This window comes from Triticum dicoccoides, chromosome 3B (assembly GCF_002162155.2).
Source record: "Triticum dicoccoides isolate Atlit2015 ecotype Zavitan chromosome 3B, WEW_v2.0, whole genome shotgun sequence".
NCBI lineage: Eukaryota > Viridiplantae > Streptophyta > Magnoliopsida > Poales > Poaceae > Triticum > Triticum dicoccoides.
This window is the reverse complement of record NC_041385.1, coordinates 803,925,298-803,939,813: the sequence shown is the minus strand read 5'-3', so window position 1 is coordinate 803,939,813 and position 14,516 is coordinate 803,925,298. Positions and strand designations below refer to the sequence as shown.

At 41.7% G+C, this 14,516-nt stretch overlaps 1 pseudogene; it reads right to left on the bottom strand.

The window, feature by feature from the left end:
- Window positions 1–327: 327 nt before the first annotated feature.
- Window positions 328–14,516, bottom strand: part of LOC119280097 — a 102,292-nt pseudogene continuing 88,103 nt past the window's right edge.

Here is a 14,516-nt window from a genome sequence, read left to right as displayed (position 1 = left end):
TTTGAAAAATGGGACCTTTAGTACCGGTTCGTGCCACAAACCGGTACTAATGCCTCAAACCCCATTAGTACCGGTTGGTGGCTCGAACCGGGACTAAAGGTTCAACCTTTAGTACCGGTTGGTGCCACGAACCGGTACTAATGGGCATCACACCCTTTAGTCCCGGTTCGTGGCACCAACTGGGACTAAAGGTCCCATTTGAACCAGGACTAATGACTGTACGGTGCCCTAGCCGCTCGAACCGGGAATAATGCTCACATTAGTCCCGTTTCATAGTGCAACCGGGACTAATGCTCTTTTCTGGCCGAACCAAAGCCCTGTTTTCTACTAGTGCACATTGACAATGTCGCTCTTGTTCTTCAGCATCTCCTCCTGGGCACGCCTATCGCCATCCTTCAAAGTTACAAGGATAAACTTTTAGTACTACAGATATGTTGAATTATTCTGTACATCAATAGCACGAGGAGCAGCTAAGGATTTATGTGTACATACACATGTCACATCTATTCCAATGAGGAAGTAAAGATTGTATAAGTTGTATATGTAAAGAACATTGTATAAGTTGAAAGGAAAAGAGGACTCACAAGCATGGTGTATGCCTTAGCAAGCGAGAGAAGAGTGGGGTAGAGACTCATGATAGCAAGAGCAGCTTCTTTTGTCACTTGTGGCACCTGATTTACATGCACAATAAATGAGAAAACTACTGCATGAAATGGACTATCCGGCAAAATTTGGTGGAGGTGGCCATATTCGCCCACTTACCTGCATAAGCTGAAGGGCGAATATATCGCTCACAGTGACCTTCTCAAGGTCAGAACACCTCTTCACAAGCTCGTCATAGGTCAGGCAAAGTCGAGAGGTGCCAGCACCAGTAGAGAAGTTTCTGCTGTAGTAATCAATTATGCCCATATTTCTTTTCAGTATCAGCATACCCAGTGGTTCTTTGGACATCAAATCCTTCAAGAACCTCAGTCGTGAAGCAACTGAAAATAGAAGGCATATGGAGCAGTTAATAGGGCATACAACAGACATCCTGAACGGAAGGAATCATACTTAATAATGTTAAACAACGAGAAAAAAGCACTGCCATTCAGGGGTTAACATGATCGTCCAGGCTTCATGAGAAGAGTACATACACTCGTTTAATGCTCTCTGATCCATCTACAGTGTTTAAATCCCCTTCAACTAGATATATTAGCTTCCTTAGCCCACATTTCTGCAAAGGATACAACAAATGGAGGTATCACGTCATATTGTTGCTAAAATAACCACAACAAATCCATATATATGGACAAGAAATACAATTTCTTTGGGAAGAGATGCACAACCTACAGGCTCAAGCTTATATCTAATAACATCATCCTTCATCATCTCATACCCAAATATGGTCTATGCTTTTCAATTAATGATAACAAAGAATAAGGAAAAAAAATCTCCCCGGCTAAGATTAGACTCAAGCAACATCAAATCACAGGGGATAGCATGCGGGCATAAAACATGGCTGGTCAAAAGACACTCAACATGTTGCAGGGAAACATTCCTTTCGTATTCAGCATGTTTGGAACCCAATTGAATTCTAAAATAAACAAGATATCACAAAGTTCTTCATCTAAAAAAAGAAGCATAGATATGATGAGCTGCTGCTCTTCGTGAAAATAAAAATCTTCTTTATCTAACTGTTTATTAGAGATGCCTCCATACCTGTGCCGCCAAACAGGCTAATGACTATGCCCATCAACTTATTTGCAACATGACCAAAACAATGTGTTGTGTTGTCACAACTGTTGATCATGATTGTCACACGAAACACATGGTAATCTACAATACAATTTTTTTATCACTATCAGTGAGAAATTGGAAGGGGGGCCTTGGCGCAGCGGCAAAGTTGTTGCCTTGTGACCATGAGGTCACGGGATCGAGTCCTGGAAAAAGCCTCTCGCAGAAATATAGGGAAAGGCTGTGTACTATAGAGCCAAAGCGGTCGGACCTTTCCCCGGACCCTGCACAAGCGGGAGCTACGTGCACCGGGCTGCCCTTTTATCTATTAGTGAGAAATTGAAAGCATGAAGAATTGGGAAAGTTAAGATGGAATGTTTATAATATTAATGACAAAAATCAGAGCTATTTTCAGATGGTACCTTCAGTCTTAGTTTTTGATCTTTGTATTTGTTGTCTTTAATTGAGCCAAGTAAATCATCCACATTTTTCCTTTCAACAATGAAATCAAGAACATAATCCGTGTCAAGTTCTTTATGGCGAGCAATCCAAAGAGCCTCTCCAACAGGAAAGTGTTTAATCTGGAAGACATGGTTCGAACAGAAGGATCATCACAATTTTCTTTGGCACATTAATTATATGAACAGTTCAATCTATGCAAAGCAACTTTGTTAATATTATTATGCTGTCTCCTTGCACACAAGCAAGAAAAAAGTGCAGTCAGCAATCATCAACACAGTGGGGCAGCAACCAAACATATCAGATAATTAATCCAGCAGTACAGGGCACTTAATTTAGAGCCGTGTTGATGCATATAATGACTTTTAGGAGTGTATTTTGGTTGCCTGAAGAAATGAACAAGGATAACACCCAGAGGAGTACTGATGAATTAGATACAAGAAGAAAGGAAAGGGCAAGCTGTTGGGTTTCGTAGTAATTTCAAAATTTTTCCTACGCGCACACAGGATCATGTGATGCATAGCAACGAGAGGAGAGTGTTGTCTACGTACCCAACGCAGACCGACTGCGGAAGCGATGACACGACGTAGAGGAAGTAGTCGTACGTCTTCACGATCCAACCGATCAAGCACCGAAACTACGGCACCTCCGAGTTCGAGCACACGTTCAGCTCGATGACGATCCCCGGACTCCGATCCAGCAAAGTGTCGGGGAAGAGTTCCGTCAGCACGACGGCGTGGTGACGATCTTGATGAACTACAGCAGCAGGGCTTCGCCTAAACTCCGCTACAGTATTATCGAGGAATATGGTGGCAGGGGGCACCGCACACGGCTAAGGAATCGATCACGTGGATCAACTTGTGTCAACTTGTGTGTTTAGAGGTGCCCCTGCCTCCGTATATAAAGGAGGAGAGGAGGGGAGGCTGGCCGGCCAAGGGGAGGTGGCGCAGGAGGAGTCCTACTCCTACCGGGAGTAGGACTCCCCTCCAATCCTATTCCAACTAGGAATCCCCCAAAGGGGAAAGAGGGAGAGGGGTGGCCGGCCACCTCTCCTAGTCCTAATAGGACTAGGGGAAGGGGGGAGGCGTGCAGCCCCCTTGGGCTGCCCCTTTCTCCTTTCCACTAAGGCCCATGATGGCCCATATGGCTCCCGGGGGGTTCCGGTAACCTCCCGGTAACCCGGTAAAATCCCGATTTCACCCGGAACACTTCCGATGTCCAAACATAGACTTCCAATATATCAATCTTTATGTCTCGACCATTTCGAGACTCCTCGTCATGTCCGTGATCACATCCGGGACTCCGAACAACCTTCGGTACATCAAAATGCATAAACTCATAATATAACTGTCATCGTAACCTTAAGCGTGCGGACCCTACGGGTTCGAGAACAATGTAGACATGACCGAGACACGTCTCCGGTCAATAACCAATAGCGGGACCTGGATGCCCATATTGGCTCCTACATATTCTACGAAGATCTTTATCGGTCAGACCGCATAACAACATACGTTGTTCCCTTTGTCATCGGTATGTTACTTGCCCGAGATTCGATCGTCGGTATCCAATACCTAGTTCAATCTCGTTACCGGAAAGTCTCTTTACTCGTTCCGTAATACATCATCTCACAACTAACATATTAGTTGTAATGCTTGCAAGGCTTATGTGATGTGTATTACCGAGAGGGCCCAGAGATACCTCTCCGACAATCGGAGTGACAAATCCTAATCTCGAAATACGCCAACCCAACATCGACCATTGGAGACACCTGTAGTACTCCTTTATAATCACCCAGTTACGTTGTGACGTTTGGTAGTACCCAAAGTGTTCCTCCGGTAAACGGGAGTTGCATAATCTCATAGTCATAGGAACATGTATAAGTCATGAAGAAAGCAATAGCAACATACTAAACGATCAGGTGCTAAGCTAATGGAATGGGTCATGTCAATCAGATCATTCAACTAATGATGTGACCTCGTTTAATCAAATAACAACTCATTGTTCATGGTCAGGAAACATAACCATCTTTGATTAACGAGCTAGTCAAGTAGAGGCATACTAGTGACACTCTATTTGTCTATGTATTCACACATGTATTATGTTTCCGGTTAATACAATTCTAGCATGAATAATAAACATTTATCATGATATAAGGAAATAAATAATAACTTTATTATTGCCTCTAGGGCATATTTCCTTCAGTCTCCCACTTGCACTAGAGTCAATAATCTAGTTCACATCGCCATGTGATTTAACAGCAATAGTTCATATCACCATGTGATTAACACCCATAGTTCACATCGCTATGTAACCAACACCCAAAGGGTTTACTAGATTCAGTAATCTAGTTTACATCGCTATGTGATTAACACCCAAAGAGTACTAAGGTGTGATCATGTTTTGCTCGTGAGAGAAGCTTAGTCAACGGGTATGTCATATACAGATCCGTAAGTATTTTGCGAATTCTATGTCTACAATGCTCTGCACGGAGCTACTCTAGCTAATTGCTCCCACTTTCAATATGTATCCAGATTGAGACTTAGAGTCATTTGGATCAGTGTAAAAGTTTGCACTGATGTAACTTTTACAACAAACTCTTTTATCACCTCCATAATCGAGAAACATCTCCTTAGTCCTTACTAAGGATATTCTTGACCAATGTCCAGTGATCTACTCCTAGATCACTATTGTACTCCCTTGCCAAATACAGAGCAAGGTATACAATAGGTCTGGTACATAGCATAGCATACTTTATAGAACCTATGACTGAGGCATAGGGAATGACTTTTCATTCTCTTTCTATTTTCTGCTGTGATCGGGATTTGAGTCTTACTCAATTTCATACCTTTGCAACACAGGCAAGAACTCTTTCTTTAACTGTTCCATTTTGAACTATTTCAAAATCTTGCCAAGGTATGTAGTCATTGAAAATCTTATCAAGTGTCTTGATCTATCTCAATAGATCTTGATTCTCAATATATAAGTAGCTTTTACTGAGGTTTTTTCTTGAAAAACTTTTATTCAAGTATCCCTTTATGCTATCCAGAAATTCTATATCATTTCCAATCAATAATATGTCATCCACATATAATATCAGAAATGCTACAGAGCTCCCACTCACTTTCTTGTAAATACAGGCTTCTCCAAAAGTCTGTATAAAACCAAATGCTTTGATCACACTATCAAAACGTTTATTCCAACTCTGAGAGGCTTACACCAGTCCATAAATGGATCGCTGGAGCTTGCACACTTTGTTAGCTCCCTTTGGATTGACAAAACCTTCTGGTTGCATCATATACAACTCTTCTTTAATAAATCCATTAAGGAATGCAGTTTTGTTTATCCATTTGCCAGATTTCATAAAATGCGGCAATTGCTAACATGATTCGGACAGACTTTTAAGCATCGATACGAGCAAGAAAATCTCATCGTATTCAACACCTTGAACTTTGTCAAAAACCTTTTTCGACAAGTCTAGCTTTGTAGATAGTAACACTTCTATCAACGTCTGTCTTCCTCTTGAAGATCCATTTATTCTTAATGACTCACCGATCATCGGGCAAGTCAATCAAAGTCTACACTTTGTTCTCATACATGGATCATATCTCAGATTTCATGGCTTCTAGCCACTTTGCGGAATCTGGGCTCACCATCGCTTCTTCATAGTTCGTAGGTTCATCATGATCTAGTAGCATGACCTCCAGAACAGGATTACCGTACCACTCTGGTGCGGATCTTACTCTGGTTGATCTACGAAGTTCAGTAGTATCTTGATCTGAAGTTTCATGATCATTATCATTGGCTTCCTTACTGACTGGTGTAGATGTCACTGAAACAGTTTTCTGTGATGAACTACTTTCCAATAAGGGAGAAGGTATAATTACCTCATCAAGTTCTACTCTCCTCCCACTCACTTCTTTCGAGAGAAACTCCTTCTCTAGAAAGTTTCCGAATTTAGCAACAAAAGTCTTGCCTTTCGGATCTGTGATAGAAGGTGTATCCAATAGTTTCCTTTGGATATCCTATGAAGACGCACTTCTCCGATTTGAGTTTGAGCTTATCAGGATGAAACTTTTTCATATAAGCATCGCAACCCCAAATTTAAGAAACGACAACTTTGGTTTCTTGCTAAACCACAGTTCATAAGGCGTCGTCTCAACGGATTTTGATGGTGCCCTATTTAACGTGAATGCAGCTGTCTCTAATGCATAACCCCAAAACGATAGTGGTAGATCGGTAAGACACATCATAGACCGCACCATATCTAATAAAGTACGGTTATGACGTTCGGACACACCATTATATTGTGGTGTTCTAGGTGGCATAAGTAGTGAAACTATTTCACATTGTTTTTAACTGAAGGCCAAACTCGTAACTCAAATACTCTTCTCTACGATCAGATCGTAGAAACTTTATTTTCTTGTTACGATGATTTTTCACTTCACTCTGAAATTCTTTGAACTTTTCAAATGTTTCAGACTTATGTTTCATCAAGTAGATATACTCATATCTGCTCAAATCATCTGTGAAGATCAAAAAATAATGATACCTGTCGAGAGCCTCAATATTCACCGAACTACATACATCAGTATGTATGATTTTCAATAAATCTATTGCTCGCTCCATTGTTCCGAAGAACAGAGTCTTAGTCATCTTGCCTAAGAGGCATGGTTCGCAAGCATCAACTGATTCATAATCAAGTGATTCAAAAAGCCCATCAGTATGGAGTTTCTTCATGCGCTTTACACCAATATGACCTAAACGGCAGTGCTACAAACAAGTTGTACTTATCATTATTAACTTTGCATCTTTTGGTTTCAATATTATGATTATGTGTATCACTATGATCGAGATCCAACGAACTATTTTCATTGGGTGTGTAACCATATAAGGTTTCATTCATGTAAACAGAACAACAATTTATTCTCTTACTTAAATGAATAACCGTATTACAATGAACATGATCAAATCATATTCATGCTCAACGCCAACACCAAATAACACTTATTCAGGTTCAACACTAATCCCGAAAGTATAGGGAGTGTGCGACGATGATCATATCAATCTTGGAACCACTTCCAACATACATATACCTTTAACTAGTCTCTGTTTATTCTGCAACTCCCGTTTTGAGTTACTAATCTTAGCAACTGAACTAGTATCAAATACTGAGGGGTTGCTATAAACACTAGTAAAGTACACATCAATAACATGTATATCAAATATACTTATGTTCACTTTGCCATTCTTCCTTTCCGCCAATCACTTGGGGTAGATCCGCTTCCAGTGACCAGTCCCTTTGCAGTAGAAGCACTTAGTCTCAGGCTTAGGACCAGACTTGGGCTTCTTCACTTGAGCAACAACTTGCTTGCTGTTCTTCTTGAAGTTCCCCTTCTTCCCTTTGCCCTTTTCTTGAAACTAGTGGTCTTGTCAATCATCAACACTTGATGCTCTTTCTTGATTTCTACCTTCGTCGATTTCAATATCACGAAGAGCTCGGGAATCGTTTTCGTCATCCCTTGCATACTATAGTTCATCATGAAGTTTAGTAACTTAGTGATGGTGACTAGAGAATTTTGTCAATCACTATCTTATCTGGAAGATTAACTCCCACTTGATACAAGCAATTGAAGTACCCAGACAATCTGAGCACATGTTCACTAGTTGAGCGATTCTCCTCCATCTTTTAGCTGTAGAACTTGTTGAAGACTTCATATCTCTCAACTCGGGTATTTGCTTGAAATATTAACTTCAATTACTGGAACATCTCATATGGTCCATGATGTTCAAAACATCTTTGAAGTCCCGATTCTAAGCCGTTAAGCATGGTGCACTTAAACTATCAAGTAGTCATCATATTGAGCTAGCCAAACGTTCATAACGTCTGCATCTGCTCCTGCAATAGGTCCGTCACCTAGCGGTGCATCAAGGACATAATTCTTCTGTGCAGCAATGAGGATAAACCTCAGATCACGGATCAAATCCGCATCATTGCTACTAACATTTTTCAACACAATTTTCTCTAGGAACATATCAAAATAAACACAGGGAAGCAACAACGCGAGCTATCGATCTACAACATAATTTGCAAAATACTACCAGGACTAAGTTCATGATAAATTTAAGTTCAATTTAATCATATTACTTAAGAACTCCCACTTAGATAGATATCCCTCTAATCTTCTAAGTGATCACGTGATCCAAATCAACTAAACCATATCCGATCATCACGTGAGATGGAGTAGTTTCATCGGTGAACATCATTATGTTGATCATATCTACTATATGATTCACGCTCGACCTTTCGGTCTCCGTGTTCCGAGGCCATATCTGCATATGCTAGGCTCGTCAAGTTTAACCTGAGTATTCTGCGTGCGCAACTGTTTTGCACCCGTTGTATTTGAACGTAGAGCCTATCACACCCGATCATCACGTGGTGTCTCAGCACGAAGAACTTTTGCAACGGTGCATACTCAGGGAGAACACTTCTTGATAATTTAGTGAGAGATCATCTTATAATGCTACCGTCAATCAAAGCAAGATAAGATGCATAAAAAGATAAACATCACATGCAATCAATATAAGTGATATGATATGGCCATCATTATCTTGTGCTTGTGATCTCCATCTCCGAAGCACCGTCATGATTACCATCGTCACCGGCGCGACACCTTGATCTCCATCGTAGCATCGTTGTCGTCTCGCCAATCTTATGCTTCCACGACTATCACTACCGTTTAGTAATAAAGTAAAGCATTACATCGCGATTGCATTGCATACAATAAAGCGACAACCATATGGCTCCTGCCAGTTGCCGATAACTTGGTTACAAAACATGATCATCTCATACAATAAAATTCAGCATCATGCCTTGACCATATCACATCACAACATGCCCTGCAAAAACAAGTTAGACGTCCTCTACTTTGTTGTTGCATGTTTTACGTGGCTGCTACGGGCTTAAGTAAGAACCAATCTCACCTACGCATCAAAACCACAACGATAGTTTGTCAAATAGACTCCGTTTTAACCTTCGCAAGGACCGGGCGTAGCCATACTTGGTTCAACTAAAGTTGGAGAGGCAGTCGCCCGCAAGCCATCTCTGTGCAAAGCACGTCGAGGGAACCGGTCTCGCGTAAGCGTACGCGTAAGGTTGGTCTGGGTCGTCTCGTCCAACAATACCGCTGAACCAAAATATGACATGCTGGTAGGCAGTATGACTTGTATCGTCCACAACTCACTTGTGTTATACTCGTGCATATAACATCAACATCATTAACCTAGGCTCGGATGCCACTGTTGGGTTTCGTAGTAATTTCAAAAATTTTCCTACGCGCACACAGGATCATGTGATGCATAGCAACGAGAGGAGAGTGTTGTCTACGTACCCAACGCAGACCGACTGCGGAAGCAATGACACGACGTAGAGGAAGTAGTCGTACGTCTTCACGATCCAACCGATCAAGCACCGAAACTACGGCACCTCCGAGTTCGAGCACACGTTCAGCTCGATGACGATCCCCGGACTCCGATCCAGCAAAGTGTCGGGGAAGAGTTTCGTCAGCACGACGGCGTGGTGACGATCTTGATGAACTACAGCAGCAGGGCTTCGCCTAAACTCCGCTACAGTATTATCGAGGAATATGGTGGCAGGGGGCACCGCACACGGCTAAGGAATCGATCACGTGGATCAACTTGTGTCAACTTGTGTGTTTAGAGGTGCCCCTGCCTCCGTATATAAAGGAGCCAAGGGGGGGAGGAGGCACCGGCCAGGAGGAGGTGGCGCAGGAGGAGTCCTACTCCTACCGGGAGTAGGACTCCCCTCCAATCCTATTCCAACTAGGAATCCCCAAAGGGGGAAAGAGGAGAAGGGTGGCCGGCCACCTCTCCTAGTCCTAATAGGACTAGGGGAAGGGGGGAGGCGCGCAGCCCTGGTGGGCAGCCCTTTCACCTTTCCACTAAGGCCCATGAAGGCCCATATGGTTCCCGGGGGGTTCCGGTAACCTCCCGGTAACCCGGTAAAATCCCGATTTCACCCGGAACACTTCCGATGTCCAAACATAGACTTCCAATATATCAATCTTTATGTCTCGACCATTTCGAGACTCCTCGTCATGTCCGTGATCACATCCGGGACTCCGAACAACCTTCGGTACATCAAAATGCATAAACTCATAATATAACTGTCATCGTAACCTTAAGCGTGCGGACCCTACGGGTTCGAGAACAATGTAGACATGACCGAGACACGTCTCCGGTCAATAACCAATAGCGGGACCTAGATGCCCATATTGGCTCCTACATATTCTACGAAGATCTTTATCGGTCAGACCGCATAACAACATACGTTGTTCCCTTTGTCATCGGTATGTTACTTGCCCGAGATTTGATCGTCGGTATCCAATACCTAGTTCAATCTCATTACCGGCAAGTCTCTTTACTCGTTCTGTAATACATCATCTCACAACTAACATATTAGTTGTAATGCTTGCAAGGCTTATGTGATGTGTATTACCGAGAGGGCCCAGAGATACCTCTCCGACAATCGGAGTGACAAATCCTAATCTCGAAATACGCCAACCCAACATCGACCATTGGAGACACCTGTAGTACTCCTTTATAATCACCCAGTTACGTTGTGACGTTTGGTAGTACCCAAAGTGTTCCTCCGGTAAACGGGAGTTGCATAATCTCATAGTCATAGGAACATGTATAAGTCATGAAGAAAGCAATAGCAACATACTAAACGATCAGGTGCTAAGCTAATGGAATGGGTCATGTCAATCAGATCATTCAACTAATGATGTGACCTCGTTTAATCAAATAACAACTCATTGTTCATGGTCAGGAAACATAACCATCTTTGATTAACGAGCTAGTCAAGTAGAGGCATACTAGTGACACTCTGTTTGTCTATGTATTCACACATGTATTATGTTTCCGGTTAATACAATTCTAGCATGAATAATAAACATTTATCATGATATAAGGAAATAAATAATAACTTTATTATTGCCTCTAGGGCATATTTCCTTCACAAGCAGGGTTAAACAAACAAGAGTTCACATAACTCTCAATCCAACTAACCTCTACAGGAATATTAAACTGCGAGCATATATTATCAACAACTTTTCTTCTGGAACGGGGTCTGCACAAAAAGGGAGTAATCATAAGAGAACTGAATTTTGATGCATAGATGGATGATTAAATAAAACATAAAAAACTATTGGGTGCAACAATAATCAATTTGTTTCCTTGGAAAATAATTTAATTAAACAACATACAGAATCTAAATTTTATATACAGAAGTAGAAGGTTAAACAGTATAAGTAACACGAGATAACGAATCAAAGTGTCATCAAAATTCACAATTCCAGCAGTAAGTGGATAAATATGTGAAATCCCTTGCCTATCTTATTTTAATAGAAATATTACCTCCATCCCATAATATAAGAACGGAGGGAGTAATATTAACATGAAGAATAGAATGCCCTTGCAGGTCATGTGAAAAAGAGACTAGGGACTAGGTACACATACTCCCAATCCTCAGTTACTTTACCCTCCTCAAAAGATATTTTTTGGGGAGGGGGGTTGCCTAAATATATTGTTTCTTTGATAAGACATTATGATCCTACTTAAATATTAGATACAACTAAAAAATATAACTCATGAGTAAGATACGATCATACAGACTCGAAAGTATCTCGATCATCCAATATCAACACCACTTCATAAGCTTTCAGAAAACTTTCATTAGATTGATGAGGTGGCATAGCTAGTAAAGACTTCTCAGCAGAACCCTGATATTAGAAAAGAAAATGTTGCATTATGTTCCATTTGAAAAAGAAGGGTACGGAAAGGGAAAGTCAAATGTACCATTGCACTAAACGATTGCTATCCAAAAATTCCTCGAGATGAAAGAGGAGAATTAGTAGCACGGCCGTTGTCTGAAAAAAATGGCATTAACTACAAAGATCAGCTAGAAGTAACATTTTGCTTATGGAATATATCATCATATTATATGCAAAGAAAGCATGCTAATACCAAAGGAACTGGAACTGGAACTGCCTGCTTTTGAGTTTGGAAGTCCACTTCTTTTAGAACCTGCAGTTGAGTAAAAGGAATTTATTATAATGCTGCTGGGGTACAATAATCGGTTATCTAGAAATTCATACTGCATGAGGAGAAAACTTTGTTAATACCTATCAGAGGACTGCTGCCGCCATATTCATCGAAATCTGAATCGCTGAGCACAACTGCAGGATGACCGGCCGCCGTAAAAGGTCCTGCAGGACCATCCAATCCAGATCGTGCGAGACAATCGCGAGCTGTCTCTTTGCCTTTTTCTGTTAGGTAATACCTACAGCAAACTCATACGATAAGTTCCAAGTCTATGCCTGGTATCTCAACAGAATTTGTGTGCTTGGAAAATAAAGCCCCAGAGAGAGAAAAGGAGATGCAAACTGAATAGGGTGAGCTTCTGCTTGTATTCAGGGTGGAAATAAAGAAGGGAGATGAATGTAGGACCAAAATAATGAGCAAGATCTGGTTCATGTAGCAAACTGGCATATATCTGGAACATTCCCAAATGGCCACATGTGCAAGTTTTTTATAAACATGTTTCAGGTTCATATTGTGGACCACATAAGTACAAAGGAGCTATGGAATTGGACATGCCTGCTTCTATTCCATCGATAGAAATTGATGATATACCACCGCAGAGCTGTATGTTTAAGAGATATATTTTCTTAATTAGCTCAGAAGATTAGAGAGCATTATATTACCTAAGGTGCCCACAAGCATCAACTAGAAAACTATCAGATGTTGATACTCTGCTAGCACATATATATGACTTCACTGCTGCACTATATCAAACTTCTCTGACCAAGAGAAAAAAATGAAGTAGGAATGTTTCTGGATACAAGTTAAATTACTAGAGAACACATTTACCAAACAGCAAAAGCACACCAGAGGTTAGCCACATTTTTGGATCCAGCCGATCCACAGCCAGACCAAAATATGTGAGAGGCTTTTCTATCGGGTGAGTGTCGCAAGAGCATGAATCTGATAAACTAGTGCATACACAATCATACTTAAATACATGAGAACCCCATGAACCCTCTAATGAGTCAAGTTCATGCATACAGGTGATATATTTTATAGCTCTGGTGTCTCCTTGAGTTTGAGTCCATTAAAATACCATTTTATCATTTAAGAAAGATCAGGCAAAGTAAAAAGTTCGCAACCAATAGCTAGTAGAGCCACAATAGTACATTATACAACAATAGCCAGTGATGTGCAGGTAATAAAACTTGTGCTCTAATACGTGAGTATAAAACGTATTTGGTTTAGTCCCCTAAAAGATCCAATTATTTTTTGATAAATGACAGAAAAACATAACATTAACATGAGAATGAGCCTCATACATTACTTTGCAGGATTACTCTTTTTCTCAACCCGATCTTTATTTGTTAACATCTTCATGCTATTCCATCCAGTGAAACTGTAACCATCATTCTGAGAATTCCTACTGTTATTTGGGATGCTCATAATACAACAGAGACAATTAGTTATGCACCAAAATATCAGCTGAAATCAGCAACCGTGGAATATACTGAATCACTGAAACTGTTAGGAAACGTAGCATGCAGTTTCAAAAAAATTCCTACGCTCATGCAAGATCTATCTAGGAGATGCATAGCAACGAGTGGGGGAGAGTGTGTCCACGTACCATCGTAGACCGAAAGCGGAAGCGTTAACATAACACGGTTGATGTAGTCGAACGTCTTCTCAAATCAACCGATCAAGTACCGAACGTACGGCACCTCCGAGTTTTGCACACGTTCAACTCGATGACGTCCCTCGAACTCTTGATCCAGTAGAGGTACGAAGGAGTCGATGAGTTCCGTCAGCACGACGACGTGATGATGGTGTTGGTGAAGTGATGCACGCAGGGCTTCACCTAAGCACTACGACAATATGACCGGAGGAGTAAACGGTGGAGGGGGGCACCACACATGGCTAAACAATTGATGTCCTTTGGGGTGCTCCCCGCCCCGTATATAAAGAAGGGGGGAGGAGGCCAGCCACAAGGGGCGCGCTAAGGAGGGGGGAGTCCTATTAGGACTCCACTCCTAGTAGGATTTGCCCCCCCTCTTTTTTCCTTCTTATGGAGGGGGAAAAGGGGAAGGGAGAGGGAAGAGGAGAAGGAAAGGGGGGCGCGCCCCCTCCCCTAGTCCAATTTGGACTCCCCATGGGATGGGGGCGCATGCACCCCTTGTGGGCTGCCTCCCCTCTCCCCTATGGCCCATGTAGGCCCAACAATTCCCGGGGGATTCCAG